Here is a 21,187-nt window from a genome sequence, read left to right on the forward strand (position 1 = left end):
CTAATTTTCAATGTTTTTAGGGGGGAATACAAGTTAAACACAAGGACTCTTGTGTTAAGATTCAAACGATTTCAAACCGTTTCAAACCATTTGCAATTGTTTCAAACCGATTTATCGCTAAACTTATCAAAATATATTTATATATATTTTTAACCCTTTTGTAACATGCCGAGAAAAAGGGAACGTGATACAAATATTTTATTACTGCCTTATACACACTGATAAATTGCAAAGGTTTTCATTCATTACAGAGTATACATTCAAACTATAATAGGCATAGTTTGTGAATCACTACACTATTTCGCTAAGTTCAATAAACGATACAATAACATACATTCAAACTATAATAGGTATAGTTTGAGAAATACTACTCTATTTTACAAGTTCATGAACACTATACAGAAACAAGTATATAAACTATAATAGGTATAGTTTATGGAACACTATTCTATTCCACTATTTCAAGGATACACTACTAGAAATAATTATTTAAGTATAATTATTTTACACTACAGAATACAATACTACAAGGTAATACATACAATTTCAATTACAAGAGAACACTACTACACTACACGTAAACTAGTTAATACAGGGTTGTGAGGCACTACTTCGTTGTACCCATCAGGGTACATGACTAAATCCTATAAATATAACCAGAGTCTCCTGGAGGGAGAGCGTGAATGTGTGTATAGATCTATACGGGACTGACAATCCCGCACCTGAGCTGCTTGCAACAGCTAGGCCGGTAGGCCTGGGGTGACAAATGTCATAACATTCCGACGCCTGAAGAGAGTCGTAGAGGTCACTAGGTCATATCAAGCATGGTTATATGAAACTCACAATAGTATTAACTAAAACATTTGTTTACGGGATTAACACTACTTCAAAGGGTTTTATTTTAAATAATAAAACTACAATACACTATTTACACTACATCTAGTGGATTTCCAGGCATTCATACAAAGGGTTTTTATTTTAAATAATAAAACTACAGTACACTATTTACACTACAACCGGTGGATTTCCAGGCATTCATACAAAGGGTTTTATTTTAAATAATAAAACTACAATACACTATTTACACTACAACTGGTGGATTCCAGGCACTCATACAATAAGGTTTTCATACAAACAACACTACAGACACTACTACAATACACTATTTTACACTACAGCTGGTGGATTCCAGGCACTCATACAATAAGGTTTTCATACAAACACTACTACAGACTCTACTACAGTACACTATTTTACACATCAACTGGTGGATTCCAGTCACTCATACAATAAGGTTTTCATACAAACACTACTATAGTACACTATTTTACACTACAACTAGTGGATTCCAGGCACTCATACAATAAGGTTTTCATACAAACACTACTACAGACTCTACTACAACACACTACTTTTCTAGTACAGAGTACACTAGTACGATATACAATTTCAAAAAACATTCATGACATAGTTTTATTTATTAATAAGACTGTAGTTCAGTATTTCATAGTACAATACGCTATTTCAGAATACATTAACCACATACATTTTGGGTCTTAAGGTCTAAGACTACGTTTCATTCACTAAGAAAATATTGGATTTTCTGGAAGTACGTACACTATAACATTTTCAAAGAACAAAGACAAGTTTTCCATCTCAAATACATACTTATGAACTCACCAACTTAAATGTTGATACACTTTCAAAAACACTTGTATTCTCAGGGAACCGGTAAACAGGTACACCCACAGGTTTTGAGAAGACGGAGCTTTTAGAGTCGCGTCTTTTACACTTTTGCTATACACTTTTGTTGTCATACAAACTATGTATTGAACAAATGTAAATACTATATTTTATTAATGTAATGGTTGTGTTTGCTTTGATTACTATTATGCAATTGTTGTGATACTGTACATGACGTCCTCCGCCCTCGAACGTTTCCGCCGTTCCGGTTTGGGGGTGTGACATGAGGCGAGATTCAGACTATGATTGAAAGAAGTGAAGAATGAATTTAGGGGGAAAATTGAACCTGTGGCCTTGCTGTTCAACAACGGTCAAATGGTGCATTGACGATTCAATGGCGGCGACTCAGCAAGGTCTTGTGGTGGACTGGCGATGGTGATGTTTGATTAGGGTTGGTGTAACGTCCCAAAAATAATGACATAAAAATTTTCGATTTTAGATTAATAAATCGTTAGTACAAATTACTTCCATAAAACCAAGGTAATTCAGATTTAGCAAAACATCATCAAATCAGAGTAAATCATGAATACAGAAACTTGTGGTGTGTGCTCTGCAATCATCCCAAACTCTTCCATTTGAAAACCGAAGTACCTGAAACATAAACTGAAAACCGTAAGCACAAATCTTAGTGAGTTCCCCAAAATACCATATATATACAACCACAAAATATCATGCGGCATACATACAGGTGCCATGGGCTCCCCCCATTGTAACACCGTAAAATTTCAACAATTTTCATTTTTAAAATCACATAATTCTCATAACATTGTTCACAAAACCACAAATGACAATATTTTCAAAAACACATATTTCAGAAAAATGTTTTAAACACAATCCAGGATCCTCAAATGTGACTCCACCTCGTGTGTACAATCAAGTCGGCGCCTTCCCGTGATCCTGAGAAGTACCTGAAACACATAACACATAACACGGTAAGCACGAAGCTTAGTGAGTTCCCCAAAATACCACACACATCACATTAGCCACTCAAGGCTAACTCAATACGACCCTCCGGTCAATATGTCTCCGGTCACAGAACTCGGGTGGACCCTCCGGTCCTAACTCAGTAAGCTCATAATAATAATACTCAGCATAAATCACAAAAACATAATGCAGGATATCACAATACACAAGTAAGCACATAAGGCATCTCGGTCACACAAAGATACCACTCATGGTAAGTATAGTAAGAAGACACACCTCGTAAGAAATCGGATAACCTCGAACTCGAATCACCGGTCTAGCCTCCGCCTAACACATACGATAATTATCCCTAATTAATAGCGGCTCTCAAAGAAGCTAGACTAACCCTTCCACAAGCTCACAGAAGGGTAAAAGACCATTTTACCCCTCCATGTCCTTAATAGTCCACAAATTGAACAAACCCTAAAAGTCAACTAAAAGTCAACGGCAGCGCGTACGCCGTACGTACCAGACTCCTACGCTGGGCGTACTCCAACGCCATGCATGCATCGGGGATTCCCAACCCTACGCTGCGTGTACTGGGATTACGCTCAGCGTACATCCCAGTTTTGCTCTTCCTACTCATTTGGTCTTAATCCGTTAAGACCTTAGCTCATATCATAGATCTGGACTCCCTAAGGGCTCTTACTCCATAAAGTCTGTGACTTTAAGCCTTTGCATGGCTGACGAAGACACAAACACCCAAAACTCCCAACATAGATATGCTCAGATCTAAAGCCTGGAATCCCACTCCTTCTTCTTCAAAGCTCCTTCTTCACTCCAAAGAAACATAAAGTCACTCAAATGCTCTCAAATGGACACACACAAGCTCAAGAACGAGGATTAGGGTTTGAGAGGGTTGTTTGTCTGAGAATGGTGGCCAGGAATGAGGCCATCATATCCTTTATATAGGGACACACCCCAAATTAGGGTTTTCACTCTAGGCCTAGTACGCCCAGCGTACCCTCTGGTACGCTCAGCGTACTAGGTGGCTTCCGCGTCAAAAACACGCATATGAGTACGCTGAGCGTGCACTCGCGTACGCCCAGCGTACTCATTGACCACCTTTTCTCAATAAGGGCTAAACTTGACAATTTACCAAAAGAACAAGGGCTTATAAGGTATACCTGGTCTTTGGATGTTACACCCATGGTCTTTACTTGGAATGCCATGGGCTCCCTCTATGGTCTGATATCTAAATGCCATGGGCTACCCCCATGGTCTTACATGCAAGTATCACAGAGACAACTAACATTCCACATAACAAGCAATGGGCCAGTATTGGTGCCTTCGACCCATGGATATAGTGAGAAGACTCATCTCGGACACCTGAAACCCACAGATACTCTCTGACTGCAGATCTGCTAAAATCCCCGCGCTATCAAACAAATAACACCCAATTTAACGATTGAGTTCCAAACCTAATCCAATAATCCATATATCGGGTAAAAAGACCATTTTACCCCTTACTTAGTTTGGTCCAAGACTAAGGCCCAAACTCTCAATCAGAAAGGCCCACAAACCAATAATCATCCAAAGCCCACTTATGCCCCAATTTTCCAAATTGGGCCCAAAACTTTACATGGGACTTATCCTAAAGCCCATTAACTTTTCCATAATCCAAACACTTGTTTACAGATGGTCCAACGAATCCCCAAGCAATCAAAGCCCAAAAGATAGCTCAAACCGAAGCCCAAACACACAAGGCCCAATCAGACCGAGTATGTGGGGCGTACAAGCACGTACGCGCAACATACTTGCCTGGAGGCTTGTACGCTAAGCGTACCTGCTTGTAGGCCCAACGTACTTACCCCAATTCAGTCCAAACTTGACTTTTCACTTTATCCATTAAGACAAAGCTTCCAAAACGCAGATCTGACCTCCTTGAGCTAGATTATCACGTAAAGTTGCCAACTTTACGTCCATACATGACTAAATGAAGCTCTTAAGCTTAAAAGGGACTTAATAGATGACTTAAAGCATGGATGGCACCATAATACACATAAAGCTTGCACCTTTATGCTTAAGGATACCAAAATAAACTCAGATCTGAAAGGATAAACCCTTAAACAACCTAACTCATTCCATAACCCAAAAAGGAGACCTAAATCATAATAGACTAGCCATGAAGAGATCTAATCATACACAAGCCAAGATCCAAACTTGTTAGCTCAAAAATCTTCCCCACAAGATGATGATTCTGGATCCAAAGCCTCTCCGCCAAGCCAAACAACTTCAAGCTTCTCTTCTTTCCTTCCCAAGGGCAAAATGTGCACCAAAAACCTTTTAAGAGCTCAAAAACACCACCAAGAGCCTACAAGGTCGATTTAGGGTGTTTAGGGTATGGAGGCTAGCTTAGAAATGAACCAAAGGGTTATAGGGTACAACACAAAATATTAGGGTTTCATACTCACCCTCGTAGGCCCAACATATGTGACATCCCCAAATTCACGGTCATTTAAAATTTTTTATTTATGTTCATTTAAAAATCATCCTTTTTAAAGAATAATATTGCGGAATTTGTTCCCAGAAAAACATGATAAATATATTAACAAAGCATTTCCAAAGAAATGTATTTTGTTTATATTAAAACTTTGGGATGTCATCGTCAATAAAAAAACATAAGCATAAACAGACCTTACATTCATTTACACTAGTGATCTACATCTCCTTTAATCTCTCAGTGTAATGTAGCTTCGTATCGACACATGTGATACAAATAAACTGAGTGGGTCAGGTTGGAAAACCTGGTGAGTACATAAGGATTTCAATACCACAATGTTATATATATATATATATATATATATATATATATATATATATATATATATATATGTTTTAGAACTCAAAATATGTATAATTTCACCTCATATAAGCTATTTTACCCCACCCCGTCGATCCTCATAATGATACGATCTATACTCTCGGATCTAAAATTAACCTTTTTATCTAATCCATACTCCCAGATCTAAAATTAACCTCTTTACCTAATCCATACTCTCGGATTGGGTATGTATGATCCATGCTCTCGGATCAATAACTATGCCCATTCCATACTCTCGGACTAGGGGCAATTGACTATGTCTAATCCATGCACTCGGATTCAAGACAATTAACTATTTCCTCTCCATACTCTCGCACTAAGGACAAATGACTATGTCTAATCCATGCTCTCGAATCAATTACAAGTTTTAATGACTATGTTTATTTACGAGCGATATTGTTTTATAAGTGTTAAACAATACTTTTCAACCACTATGTATATACAGGGGCCAAACATGAAACACCGGAGGGCAGGACCATTTTGGCATTATAGCACTTCTGAAATCCAACAACCCTATGCGACCCTTCAAACCAGATTCCCCATACTGCGAGTAGTTAAAACATATTATAATAACACTTTTATATTATATATATATATATATATATATATATATATAGTTTATAAGTTCATAATAACAATAATAAACTTAAACATAAGCTATACTTAGAGTAGGGTAAGCATATCTCACTTACCGGGGGTTTGCCTAGGATCCGGGCTCTGTGGGGGCAGAACTTCCGAGCCGAAAATCACTTCTTTTCGGTGCCTTCTGGCGCTTCGGGGCTTTCCTCTAGAAATTAGGAGTTACTAGGGCTTTGGGAGAGGTTTAGAGAGAAGTTAGAGAGAGAAGGGTTATGGTGTGAGGAAAAAGGGTGAGCTTCGCATGGTATTTATAGGCTGAAAATTGGCCCAAATCGGCGAGTTTGAGCCTCCAACTCGTCGAGTTGAGTGCCAAGTGTCACCATCTGGTGGCAACGCGTGGGGAGGAAGCAATGGTCCATATTAAGCCACGTCACCCCCTTCGCAGCAACACCCTTCCGTCTTCTAAATTCTGCAACTTTTGCATACGAGCTCCATTTCGACGTTCTTTATATCCACGCATAGGTGGCGACGTACTCTACAACTTTCCTTTTGACCCCATCGGCTAATTCTCGACCAATTTTAAATTTAATAGTATGAGAAGATTACACTGTTTAACGACTGTGTAAAATTCATAACTTCTACATACGGACTCCATTTTTGACTGTCTTTTTATCGTTGAACTCCTATTAATTAGATCTTCAATTCTCATTTAGATTGTGTCGGCTAAAAATCGATCATTCTAAAATTTGAATTCCAGGTTGTGCACTACTATGCTAAATCTTAGAAAAATCATAACTTCCTTATACGAAGTCAGATTTGGACGTTCTTTTTATGCACGTTATCGGTTTAATGTATGCTATGACTTTAGTTTAGATTCATAAGGCTAAAAAGTAATTTATCAAAAATTCACTTTTTACGTTACGCGGTGCCGTGCCAGTTTAGCTGTAAAACTTCGACAGGTCATAACTTCTTCATTATAACTCGGATTTCGGCGTTCTTTATATGTACGGAAACTTTGTGACATATACTATAAATCAGTTAAGATTATTCCTTCTAAATAATCTTCCATCAAAAAGTCATTTTTTGACGCTTATTGTCTCTAAATTGACTAGCCCGAATCTGCGGGCGTTACAATTATCTCATGATTACGTCTCAGAATCATCAACAAAACAGTACTTGTATAATGACTCCATACATTATCTTTTCATCCTAGGTAATAATCGTAACTCTTATGTCCTTTAAAATGAGTATTTAACTCTTGGACTTCTTGACTGTTGATGATGTTCAATCTTGCACCCGCTCTTTATCCTATGTTGGACTTTCAATTGTAACATTCGAGTTACAAAATCGATCCTTATTGGATACTCCTACTTCTTCTTAAACAGACTTAACTTAAGAGAAGTTCTTTACTTCAATTACCATAATAGACCGATGGGTCATGTTCTAATGACCTCTCATTGTATGATGCAACGCTTAGACTCAGGTCTTTTAGAGTCAAATTCCAGAACAGAAGTTTCCTTCCTTCATGTTCTAATGTGATATAATCACATTATAACATGTAGAACTTCTAGCTACAAGCTCTTACTTTAACAATGATGGCGATACTTCTATTGATCGCTTCGATTATCTTTCATTTCAATCTTCTGGCTTAAGTTGGATACTACATCGAACTTGGTTCTTTGAACCACGTAACACACTCATCTTGGTCGGTCTCGATTTGATATGACCACTAGGGTCAGAATAATCATCTTCTTAGTCATTACCGAAACGATGATAATGACAGACATGAACAAAAAAAAGAATCAATTACTAGCGCCTTGGTAACCTTGTGACTTTCCCTGATCCAAGTGCGAGTCCTATGCTTCCGGTAGTATAGGCCTCTACTACCTTTCATACCTATTCATACTCGTCCCAAGTATTGTCTCACGGTTTTCCAAGTCCCCATACAAGAATTTCACATAGTCATTTAACACATCGGATAACATAACTAAGGTTTATATTATTTATTGAAACGATTACATAGATGTTTCAAGTTCACCCTATACTATGCCTCTTATATTAGGCTACAACACATGATATTATCTATATGGCTACTTCATTTCCCGATCTTCGGATATAGATCCTCACTCCTGATCATTGTCACCTGCCTCATTAAGGATCATATTGAATGATCTTGCCATTGGCTTCGGTGATACGTTTGGCTTTGTAGCTCCTTCCTTATTTGGGCAGTCTTGCTTGAAGTGTCCTTCTGCACCAGACTTAAAGCAGGATTCTCTCTTGGTCGTGCATTCGCCGACATAGTGACCAGTTTTCCCGCATTTGAAGCAGGTCACATCTTTAGAGCATCTCCCAATGTGTTTCCTTCTAAACTTGTCACACCACTTTTATTCATTGTTATCCCCATACCTCTTGTTGTTGGGGTCAGACTTTGGGAACCTATTTTTGTGTTCGGATCTTGAAGACCCATCAAACTTCCTCTTCTCGCCAACTTCAACCTTATTAGTGGTTCTGTCTTTGATCATTTCTTCAACAGACTTCGCAGTCCAGATGGCCGCCTCATGAGTAGGTGCCTGGCGTACTGGCACAATGTACTCCCATGGTAGCCCCTTTTTATACTTATCGATATTTTTTAGCTCCTCAGGGATGATACGCAAAGCAAACACCATCTTGTCTGTGAAGGCATTGGTATACTCATAAATGGACATGTTGCCCCTTTTCAATGTCAGAAACTGATTCTCTAGTTCTAGCATGTTCTGGGCTGAGCAGAATTTGCGTTTGAAGTGGACCAAGAACTCTGCCTATGTTAGTTGTAGTGGCTCATTGGGGCTTATGATCTTTCCCAAAGTATTCCACCAACGAACGGCTCCACCCCTAAACTGACGCACAACATAAGTGGTTTGCAGCTTGCCCTTGCAACCACATGTTATGAAAGCTAGCTCCATCTCAAAGATCCATTCCATAACTCCGATTAGATCTTCTTTCCCAATAAATGTTGATGGTTTGCAAGTCGTGAAGTCTTTATACTTGCATCCATTCCTTTCAATTCCTCCATCCTGGTTATTTCTCCTAACCACTCGAGGTTCAACTTGACTCTCTGTACAACTGTAATTTCCTTCCTCCGACAGTTCTTCATTCAGCTCGGGCTGCACAACAGGCATAGTAGGTTCATCCCTATTAAGCAACATTTGCCTCATCTCCTCCCTTTGTTCGGCCATCATAGAGCGAATCATTGCTTGGACTCCTGCCATCGTGATTGGCTCGGGTGCAGCTGCTACCTCTGGCGCACGCTCAATCACATGTCGCTGATCAACATTTTCATTTCCATTAGCGTTTCCGAATCCGCTTTGAGTTCTCACCAAGTCGATCTATACACTAAATCAGACGTTCGGTGTGCAGTGACAAAAATTTAGATAGGAAAGCTATATTTAATATAGATGTATAAATCTCCTTATCACTCTGCAACATTATATGCCAGTTCTAATACCGTATTTAAACGTTTAGAAATCTGAACACATAAAGTGTCCAGATCCGGTCGGCAACAGACCATAGATCCGATCAAACTATAACATCATAAAGCATCACAAATCATTTAGCACATAAAAACAATTTAGGCATCTTCCCTAAATAAGCTAGTGCTTGTGTCTATTGAAGTTTACTACCTAAAATATAATAGACACAATCCTCACGATCATCGCTTAGTATTCTAAGTTTAAGTCTAGAAATAAATCCTTATTCCTAGTTCGCTTAAACTAATGCTTTGATACCAACTGTGACATCCCCAAATTCACGGTCATTTTAAAATTTTTATTTTTGCTTATTTAAAAATTAGAGTATCCTTTTAAAGAATAATATTGCGGAATTTGATCCCAGAAAAACATGATAAATATATTATCAAAACATTTCCGAAGAAATGTATTTTGTTTATATTAAAACTTTGGGATGTCATCGTTAATACAGAAACATAAGCGTAAACGAACCTTACATTCATTTACACTAGCGATCTACATCTCCTTTAATCTCTCAGTGTAATGTAGCTTCGTATCGACACCTATGATACAAATAAACTGAGTGGGTCAGTGTTAACGTATCCCTCAGGGAAAACGTTAAAGAAAAGTCAAACTAGTGCTAAGCTTGGCCTAGTTAGAGTCCGGTCATATCCAGTCTAAGGCCAAGGTCGGGCCTCTGCCTGCATGGAATCATTGGTATGGAGGTTAAGGGGTAGAACTGCACCTTACCATCTTCTTCCCAGGAGAAATACCCCGAAAAATGTGTAGCCAATCAGAGAGCCCCACTTGCCTATCTTACGACATCCACGATCATCATTATAACGAAGATTCCCCTCTAGCCAATGGGGGACAAGTTAGAAAGACGTGATGGAGGGTCCTTCAATACGGATCTGCCACGTCACGTCTCACGAGGGAAGGCAGACTTCGATGGCAAAGTCCGATTCAAGTGGGGGAGACTTGTAACGCCCGATATTTCAGGTAAATTTCTTATTTATTAAATGTTTATTTATTTTACATGAAGAGCCCGTACGCTAGGCGTACATGAGGTAAGCTAGGCATACATGAGGTACGCTGGGCGTACCTCGAAGGATGTTGGACACTGGATTAACCCCCTAGTACTGTAACGTCCCAAAAACAAGACCCAAAAATTTCATTTGTAAATTAATAAAACCAGTATTCCAGAAACATCATCACAAAAATCCAGATAAAAAAATTGTATCAATCATCACATCATATCAGAGTAAATCAAGAAAATGCAGAACAAGGTGGTGTATACCCTACAATCATCCCGAGCTCTTCCATTTGAAAACCGAAGTACCTGAAACATAAACTGAAAACCGTAAGCACAAAGCTTATTGAGTTCCCTAAAAATACCACATACCATACATACATAAATAAACATATAATGGGCCTCACCCTGTCATCGGGCCCCGCACGACATCGAGCCCCACTTGGTATACAGATATGTAAGTCATCGGGCCCCGTCCAGTAAATATATAAAACATATAATCATATAAACATGCAAACACATGCGAAAATCACAAAGATCATAGCATACCGTACAATGATCAGGCCCCGCCCACTGAGTATAACGGGCCCCGCCCAAACTCGCATAACGGGCCCCGCCCACATACAAATCATATATGCATAACCAGATACTAGCATATAGAATAACCATCGGGCCCCGCCCAGTAAGCATACAAGCACATATACATGCAAGAGTCACGCAGACATTTAGCACCCTACATAAAAAACCATGGGCCGACATTGGTGCCTTCGACCCGCTAAACACAGTGAGGAAACTCACCTCGCACTGCCGAATCTCACTGAAAGAATCTCTGGCTTCTGTCCCGCTAAGATCCCCGCGCTATCAATCACCAAAATAATCATCCATCAATAATCGGATCCTGGCCCACACTAAGTGTCCAAACTAGGGTAAAAGACCATTTTACCATTTACCCAAATTGGCCCAAAGCCTAAGCCCAAACCAATAATCTAAAGGCCCAAATTCCAAACAAACACCCAAGGCCCAAATATGGCCCAATTTTCCAAATTGGGCCCAAACCCTTTCATGGGCCTTAATCCAAGGTCCAAAAATATTCCTAGCCCAAAAACACTTGAATTCTGATGGCCCAACAAGGCCCAAAGCACCTAAGTCCAAAAATGGCCCAACCTGAAGACCCAAGATTCCGAGGCCCAACCTACACGGGGAGTACTCAGCTCGTACGCGCAGCGTACTCGCCTTAGGGATTTTACGCTAACGTACCTGCTTGTACGCCCAACATACTCCCTCATTCATCCAACTTTCATTTCCAGCTCTTAATTGATTAAGGCATCACTCCAAAACTTAGATCTAACTTCCTTGGGCTGATTTATCATGTAAAATTGCCAACTTTACGTGCATGCATGACTTAATGAAGCTCTTAAATCTCAAAAGGACTTAGTAGATGACTTAATGCATACATGAGATAATAAACCCCATAAAGTTTGCACCTTAATCCATATCTACAAGATTTAGCTTCTAAAACGGCCTTAACCATCAATACCAACCAAAGGGGACAAAGAAGCATAAACCCATAACATGAAGAGATATAAGCAAGGAGAAGACAAGGTATGAACTTGATACCTCAAAAAACTTGCAAAATGAGTGATGATTCTGGATCTCTAAGCTTCACACTAAGCAATGCACCTTCAATCTTCTTTAATCCCTTCAAAATGAGAAAAACAAGCACCAACTTCTTCTCAAGAGCTCAAATACACAACAATGGAGGCTAAGAGTCGAAATTTAGGGTTTAGGAGGTATAGAGGCTGGTAAAGAGGCCAACCCTAAGGACTTAAGGAGTTTATATAGGGTGCACCACCCTAAAATTAGGGTTTCATTAACCCCTCGTACGCCCAACGTAATCCTCATACGCTGAGCGTACGAGGCCTCGGTCCCATGATCCATCCCACCTAGTACGCTAAGCGTACCATGTGGTACGCCCTGCGTACTAGCTTCTCAGCTAGTACGCTAAGCGTACCCAATGGTTCGGCCCGCGTACTACTCCAAGGACCAAAATGCAATAATTAATTACAAAGGGGCTAAAAAGGAACATTCCCAAATTCAAGTGTTACAGGTACGCTAAGCGTACCTTTGGTACGCTGGGCGTACGTGAGCTAGGGGCAAACCCTAATTTTTTGGGTTTGCACCCTATTTAAACACCTTATGTCCCAAGGCTCTCTCATTATCAGTCTCCATTGCCCCTTTAAGCACTATCTCGAAACCCTAACCCATTTCTAGAGAGAGTTGATCCTTGTGTGTGTTTTGGTTTGTGTTTGGTGTATCTTGAAGAAGACGAAGCTTGGTGAAGGATCAATGATCAATTGGGAGATTGTAGATCCAGGGTTTACTCATCTTCTTTAGCTTCCTAGAGGTATAAAGTCTTGACCTTGGTTATTCTTGATGGGTTTTGAGCAATACATCAATCCTATGGTGTACAAGCAAACCCTAATGCTTGGATCTAGTTTTTCTAATTGTACATGCAATAATCTTCCAAGACTTGTAAACCCTAAATCTAGCATACCAATTTCGAATACACCATATGAAATTAGGGTTTAGATCTTACCTTGATTGTTATGTAGCAATAACAATCACAAACCTTCTTGATCTTGACTTCTGAAAGCCTAGTGCCCCAAATGTTGCACCTCTAATGGAGTCACAAATGTTGGATTAGTGTCTAAGTCCATAACTAGATTTTGTATGTACTTGACCCGATTGGCATGGTCCATTTGGGTTGCATGGCATCATGCATTTGGATAGACTAAAATGAGAGAAATAACACTTAAGGTTTACTAATATATTATAAGTTCTAATATATTAATAAGATAGTTTAATTAGTATTGATCAAGAATTAATTTGGAATTAATTAAGTGATCAAAAGAAGACTAATTAAATATATGGGTTGATTGTGTAAATCATCCATACTTGTATAGTGGGCTAATGCTCCATGGATTATCAAGTTGGGGTAAAACCCATAGGATGCTCCATGGTGTTTTTTGTACCCATGGATCATGGAAATGAAAGGCCATGACAATTAGGGTTTACATGGTGTAACCCTAATTGTGACACACTATATAAGCATCTTATTCTTGTCAAAATCGGGACCAAGAGAGAACTATGTGTGTATGGTGAGGGCTAGCCGATTTCATGAAGTGGTTCATTTCTCTCTAAGTTATTCCAAGTATATTTGATGTTGTGTGAACCATTTGAGGTGTCACACTTGGGGCACTCGGCTCTTAAGCGTCAAGGAATCAAGCTACATAAAAAAGGTATGTCTTCAAACTTGTTTTTATTACCCAAGTATCAAAGATTGTATGCTAGATAGGGTAATACCTTGGAATATTCATATTTGCATGTATAATAGAGAAAACATAGATCCAAGGTATTTAGGGCTGTATGTACACTTAGGAGTGTTAGAATGCTCATAACCTAACAGTGGTATCAGACCATAGGCTTGTTTTCAATTATACTTGATGCAAAGTGTTGAAAAATGCTGAAAAAATCGATTTTCGGGCTGTCTGGGCACTGGACTCGCCGAGTCCACTGATGAACTCGCCAAGTCCATAAGGAAACTCATCCTACTCGTTGAGTAGGTTCATACACTCGACGAGTAGGACCCCCTGACAACATATTTTCGACTTTTAAGGCTGGAATTGGACTAGAATCATTACCCTAAGATGTTTTTGAACCTATAAACCTGTTTTTGATGTGGTAATGTTCATTATAATCCAATTTCAAAGATAATTATCAATAGACTCATGTTTTGTATTAGTTTAATGGTTAGGCTAGTTTCATGAAAAAGTTTGATTTGAATTACCTTGTTCTTATGAGTTGCTTAGATTAATAGGAAAGTTATGTGAAATTGTTGTTTTCAATCCATTTTAATCTAAGAGTTGATTCTAAAATGTGTTTTTGTAACTTGTCCTCAAGTTACATGAAAAGTCACATTTAAGAATCATAAAACTCATAAATATTTCCATAGGTTATGAATAAAGAAAAGTCATATTCTTTTAATAGTTTAAAGTCTTCCTTAACTTGTCCTCAAGTTATGGAACTTGAAGAGTTTGTTGAATTAAAACTACTTTAAACACATAAGTTATGGAATTGAAAAGTTTTTGAATAGTTCAAAACTTGCCCTCAAGTTTCGGAATTTGAAAAGTTTTCTTTCATGAATACTTTAATTCCAAATTAAGCCCTTAGGATTTTAAAAGTTAAAATTCAACCCTTATACTTTATAATATTATAAGTTAATTATATATATATATATATATATATATATATATATATATATATATATATATATATATATAAGAGCAAGTCGTCTTACCATTAGTAGACCTCATTCACGAAGCCGGTCTATAAGGGGGTATAAGGTTACTGCCTATAAAATGGCAGTTTAATGGGTGTCCACTCTCACCCACCGCTTCCTTGACTGGTGGAGGGTCGTTAGCCGAACGGGTAGGACAAGGACTAGAATTAATTCTCCCTTCATTAAAAGTATTAATGATAAATACTAAGTAACTAAACCTTTTATAAATTCCCAATCTTACTTACTTAGGAAAATGTGAATTTGGTGCTAACCCATGAAATTACACTTTGCACTTTGCTTAAGTCGTTAGTGGACTGTGTGTGGTTAACCGGCACACTAACCTGGATTTAACAAGGTAGGCAAAGGGTAACCTAATGTTTATCATAGGATCAGTGGAGCGCGTGTGGTTAACCGGCACATCGATTAAGTGATAAATATTAAGGGTACCAAGTATATTTGCATGGTTATTCACACCTTGTTTTGTGATCCTCGGCATCCCAGTCACAAAACCTGAAGGGCACAATCGAGATTGAAACATGCCATTGAACAGTTCAATGAATCTCAAAAGATCTAGGAGTTTCAAATCCAAGTAAAACCTAATTAAATTATTTCGTTTTCATGGTGGAAATTGGTGAATCGTCATTTGCCTACCTTCAAATATTTCATAGCCTGGATTACGGCATCCCTCTTCCAAGTTATAAAATATTGTGTTGGGTCCTAGCCTTAATATTTCATATTGGGTGTTATATTAAGGACTTAAATCAACTTACTTGAATATCTCCCATATTAGATGTCTGGTTTAGACATCTATGATCATCCCAAATCTCTAGGAACAAGCTTTCCTAATGAAGATGATGTCCCATGGTTGGTTCATGGAAATCATACTTCTCTACCTCCACCTCCTCCACTTATTCTCCCTAACCCACAAGGTCACTCAAGCCCTATTGGCAAGCAAGATCTATGTGTGCTCACATCTTGGAAATGAAGTCACATATTGACAAGCCAGGAGAGTTGGGTGTCAAAGTCTTGAGAAAGTCGGTTGTTCAATCACTTTCTAAGTCACATAGCGAGTTCCTTTGGGACTACTATGCAACAGACTATGATATGACCCTTAATGATCTTATCTATTTGCTTGGTACTGTTGAATTAACAATTATTTGAGGACTAGTAAAGCAAATTTGATTAGGAGACCAACTTCCCAATGGACATTGACAATGGTAACATTGGATATCTAGAAAAGGCTTTCTCTTCCCAATGGAAAGGGATCGGCCTTAGTCAACTCGGTTGACCAAATGGTAAAGAGAATGGCTAAGTCTGAGATAGTCCCATGAACCATTCCCAAAGGGTCCATATGTGTCTATTGCCAAAGGAAGGGGCATTGATTGCGAAGCTGCCTATTTACCTGAAAGATCATAAGGTTGATCAAGTCAAGAAGTTTGACTCTACTTCAGGTAAAATTCACTATCTAACTCTGTTAAGTTTCTATTCTGATATTCTTATTACATGATGTGACTAGGTCACATGTTGATGTTTTATGAATCAAAGAAAAGTGAAGAAACTTAAAGGAAGTATATGCTGATTCTGATCGCGAAGATGGATCTCGATCGCATGGTTCAATGATCAGAATTTTGAGCTATTGCTTAGGAGTTATGATATATTGCTTAGGATTAGATAACAACAAGTTTTTCATTTGCATATGCATTGTAAGGATAAGTTTTTTCGCAAGTTTTAAAATAAAAGAAAAGATTTTAATTTTATTTATTTTAAATATCCTTACAGTGGCATTTGTAAAAACAAAAAAAATGGTTGTTTATATGATTCCACTGATAGTAATAATGGAAATATGAATTTGATTATTTCATTTGTAGTAGTGTCTAAATTTACCAAACAAGGAAAGATTCTCATCACCCAAGTTTCAGTTGGACCGAAACCTGGAATCATGCAAGTTGTATAGTATGATGAATGAGAATTTTCATTTTTTTGGAAAAATTAAGACTAGTTGCTTGTTCACATGTATATGTGACTCAAGTGAAGGACTAAGGGATCAAGTACAAATTCTTGTGCACTGGTCAGAGTCTACCACAAAAGATTGATAAGACTATTCGTCATGATTTACTAAAGTTTAGTAAATATGGTTATACTTACAAGCTTAAGTATAATTCTGAGACATTGGAAAATTTTCAATGTATGGCAGAGCGAATAAGAAGAATCAAATTAGGCAGAAGGATAAAAGTTTCTCAAATCTGAAAAGATGGGAGAGTACTTTAGTATCATGTTATATGATCATCTTAATGATTAAGAGACCTTATCACAATTCATCCTCTAAGTGCATTCTGATAGCTAAGAAGAGGAGTTATGAATTGTTGAAGTGGTTAAATCAAGAAGATGACTCATACTTCGTTCTAAAACAAATCTTAGAATCATACTCCAAGATTGTAACTTGAGTGAAACATCTTAAAGAAGGTTATAACACTTTTCAAATGTAAGAGTAAAAGTTTTCTATTCTTGTACATTTGAAGTTGGGAAGTTGTGTTGTTTTGGATAAAACAAAGACCAACTAAGGCCAATTATGTGAAGTGTTTGTCTTGATTAGAATCCACACTATCTCTTGAATATTTGGCAAGAGAGTCTTATATGTCAAGAGGACGGTGGGAGTCTAAAAGATCCTGAAAGATTTCAAGATCTAATCAAGAATAAAACCTGTAGTTTATCTCTAGCTCACGACTTGAGGTTTATAGCCTATCGTGTTGACATATTCCTACTTCTGTGCCCATTCCAGTGAAAGTTGGCTTTGCATATGAGTTCTGAGAGTTCTCAATTGGTTGCATAACAACTTGGAAGCAATGGCAGGCCCTTGTGCTGCCAGGTGGCAAGAAAGTAAGACTGAGTTCAGTCCATATGAGTTTGGATAAGAACACTTACACCATAAACAATCTAAGTGTTATAAGGTTTCTCTCCGATTCATGAAAATGATGGTGAGGAAACACTTTCACTAAGTAGATTTTAAGTAGATAACAGTTGTGATATTTGCATTCTCAAAGTCGTTAGTGGAGCGTGTGTGATTTACCGACACACTAACATGGACTTGTGAGGAATGGCAAAGGTCTAAACAATTGAGACTATGATTACGGCATCCCTTTTCATAGTTCTGAAATTGATTAGATACACATGTGTGCTATCTAAGGAAACGTGTATGATTTTGATAAAGTTTTATCAAAGCATCTCGTATCGGAAGTCTGAACTTTGGTAAGAAAGTCAATAAAGTATTGATTTCTAGAAGTCCAGCTGATTTTTGAGTACATGTCAAAGCTAGTGGGAGCATAAGGGTTATGCTAATAATCATCATGTTAGTGGGAGCATGATAATTATGATTATTATTGCAAGATAGCAATGTTAATTATAGAAAACAAAAGTTTCAATTCTGGAAGTTGCAGGGGTTGAAAAGTTGTTTTGCTATAATTAAGGGAGAGGAAATTATACTTCATTTCAATTCTAAAAGCTTAGATTGAGGTTTTAATCATCTTTAGTCAAGGGTATATATGAATTTTGTGTTGGAATGGCTCAACATAAGGACATTCTATATATAGGTCCATTATTTGCATTCTAAAATTCGATTATGATTACGACATCCCTTTTCATAATCTGAATTATGAGAACTTGGCAAATAGAAATAGAGATATTATAGCAAAAAGACTGACCTAGAATCATGTCTTTATGTGAGATATCATGAATCGTGTCCCATTTTCCTTGGGTACATGATCGATTACATGTGCTATAATATTTATCCTTTCTAGATTTTCCAAATTCCTGAGGCATTAAGAAGGGGAAAATGTCTAGAATTGGATACGACTAAAATGATTAAGCAATTGTCGAGGACAATCTAAGGTTTACCTAAGATTGGTTGCTCATGGACAGTTGGAAGTATAGTGTTTCTGGAAGGACCATATTGACATGTTCTGAAAAGAGGCAACTCTTGTTCAGAAATGATAGTCAAAATGGGAATATGGAGTTGTCTCCATAGGTGGATTCAATCTGTGTAAGATTAGAAAAAACTTAATGCAAGAAGGATATTTCCATGGAGTTGATCTCCATTGGAATACTCTGTAATGTCTGTTGACAAGTCTTTGTGACTTTGTGCATAATCATTACAAGAGGATCAATGCATATAAGTTTAGAATCTAACAGATTTAGGTAAATGGCAGGATTTGGAATTCTTGCATTTGCGGTAAGGAATTGGGATTGTGAAATGAGAATCATTGGAATTATGTTCAATCTATCTATTTCACAGAGTAAAGATCATAGACAAACTTAGTGTGCATACTTGATGTATGGCATAACTAATGTTTAGACAAACATAGTGTGCATACTTGGTGTATGACATGACTAATGTTTAGAAAACATAGTGTACATGCTTGGAGCATGGGACAACTGTTGTTTTAATTCAAGTATAACGTTGACAGTTGAAACAGTATACATTGAATAATGGGTAATCAATATGGTGATAAATAAAAGGTGTTTTATTTATATTCATAAATTCTTAGACCATATTGGATTCGATCATTCTTGTGTTTCACTTTGCATGTTTTGACTCCAGAATAACTAGGTCGTTCTTCCTGAATGACTAATTTATTCAAACCATCCACAGTCAGTCATATGTTGGAAGTAGATATGAATCAAGACTGTCATGGGTTGGCTTGGAGAGGTCTAAGATGTTGGACAAAGTGGTGCTACAACACTCATGAGTGCTCATAAGTTCTGAGTATTGGATTCAACCCGCGCTCATTTGAATCACTTCATGGATTTTATCACGAGTGATCATGAGACGATAATATCTTATATTCTTCAAACCTAGAGATATGAGTTGTTACTATGAGTTGGTTGTACATTGATTGCGCGAAAACGCATTGGTAACTCGATGTTATAAAACGTGCCTTTGTGTATGATTCAACAAGTAGTAGAACCAGCCATATGAGTCGAAGTTTATCCATTCCTTTTACCTTCGAGATAAAAGCGATATCTGTGGGGCCCTCGATGATTTAACGATGACACATGTGAGTGCTTGGCCAAGCCAGGACTGATTTGATTTGTTCAATCAGTCAGTCATCATGAATCGGAAATCGGGAAACAACAAATGGACAGAGAGAATCATTTATAATCCATGTCTCAGTCTATATGATATCTAGAATGGAGGAATATATGATCCCTTATCTAATGGACAAGTCATTGACGAGATCAGAGTTCAGTTACAACATCAGAGTTCGACAGCGGCTTAAAGAGCTACGATTGCCAGTCAGTTTTTGAAGTCATACTCAATAATAGTTTTAGACTTATCCAAGTGGGAGACTGTTGGATTAGTGTCTAAGTCCATAACTACATTTGGTATGTACTTGACCCGATTGGCATGGTCCATTGGGGTTGCATGGCATCATGCATTTGGATAGACTAAAATGAGATAAATAACACTTAAGGTTTACTAATATATTATAAGTTCTAATATATTAATAAGATTATTTAATTAGTATTGATCAAGAATTAATTTTGAATTAATTAAGTGATCAAAAGAAGACTAATTAAATATATGGGTTGATTGTGTAAATCATCCATACTTGTATAGTGGGCTAATGCTCCATGGATTATCAAGTTGGGCTAAAACCCATAGGATGTTGCATGGTGTTTTTTGTACCCATGGATCATGGAAATGAAAGGCCATGACAATTAGGGTTTACATGGTGTAACCCTAATTGTGACACACTATAAGCATCTTATTCTTGTCAAAATCGGGACCAAAAGAGAACTATGTGTGTATGGTGAGGGCTAGCCGATTTCATGAAGTGGTTCATTTCTCTCTAAGTTATTCTAAGTGTATTTGATGTTGTGTGAACCATTTGAGGTGTCACACTTGGGGCACTCGGCTCTTAAGCATCAAGGAATCAAGCTACATAAAAAAGTATGTCTTCAAACTTGTTTTTATTACCCAAGTATCAAAGATTGTATGTTAGATAGGGTAATACCTTGGAATATTCATATTTGCATGTATAATAGAGAAAACATAGATCCAAGGTATTTAGGGTTGCATGCACACTTAAGAGTGTTAGAATGCTCATAACCTAACAACAAACAACACTAGCAATAATGATGAACAAGAGAGAGAGAGAGAGAGAGAGAGAGGAGAGGCACAAAAACGTCCAAGATATTCTAAGAATGCTTAGCCACATTTTTAGGAG

Source organism: Lactuca virosa, chromosome 9 (genome assembly GCF_052849685.1).
Source record: "Lactuca virosa cultivar CGN04683 chromosome 9, Lactuca_virosa_CGN04683_v6, whole genome shotgun sequence".
In the NCBI taxonomy this organism is placed as follows: domain Eukaryota; kingdom Viridiplantae; phylum Streptophyta; class Magnoliopsida; order Asterales; family Asteraceae; genus Lactuca; species Lactuca virosa.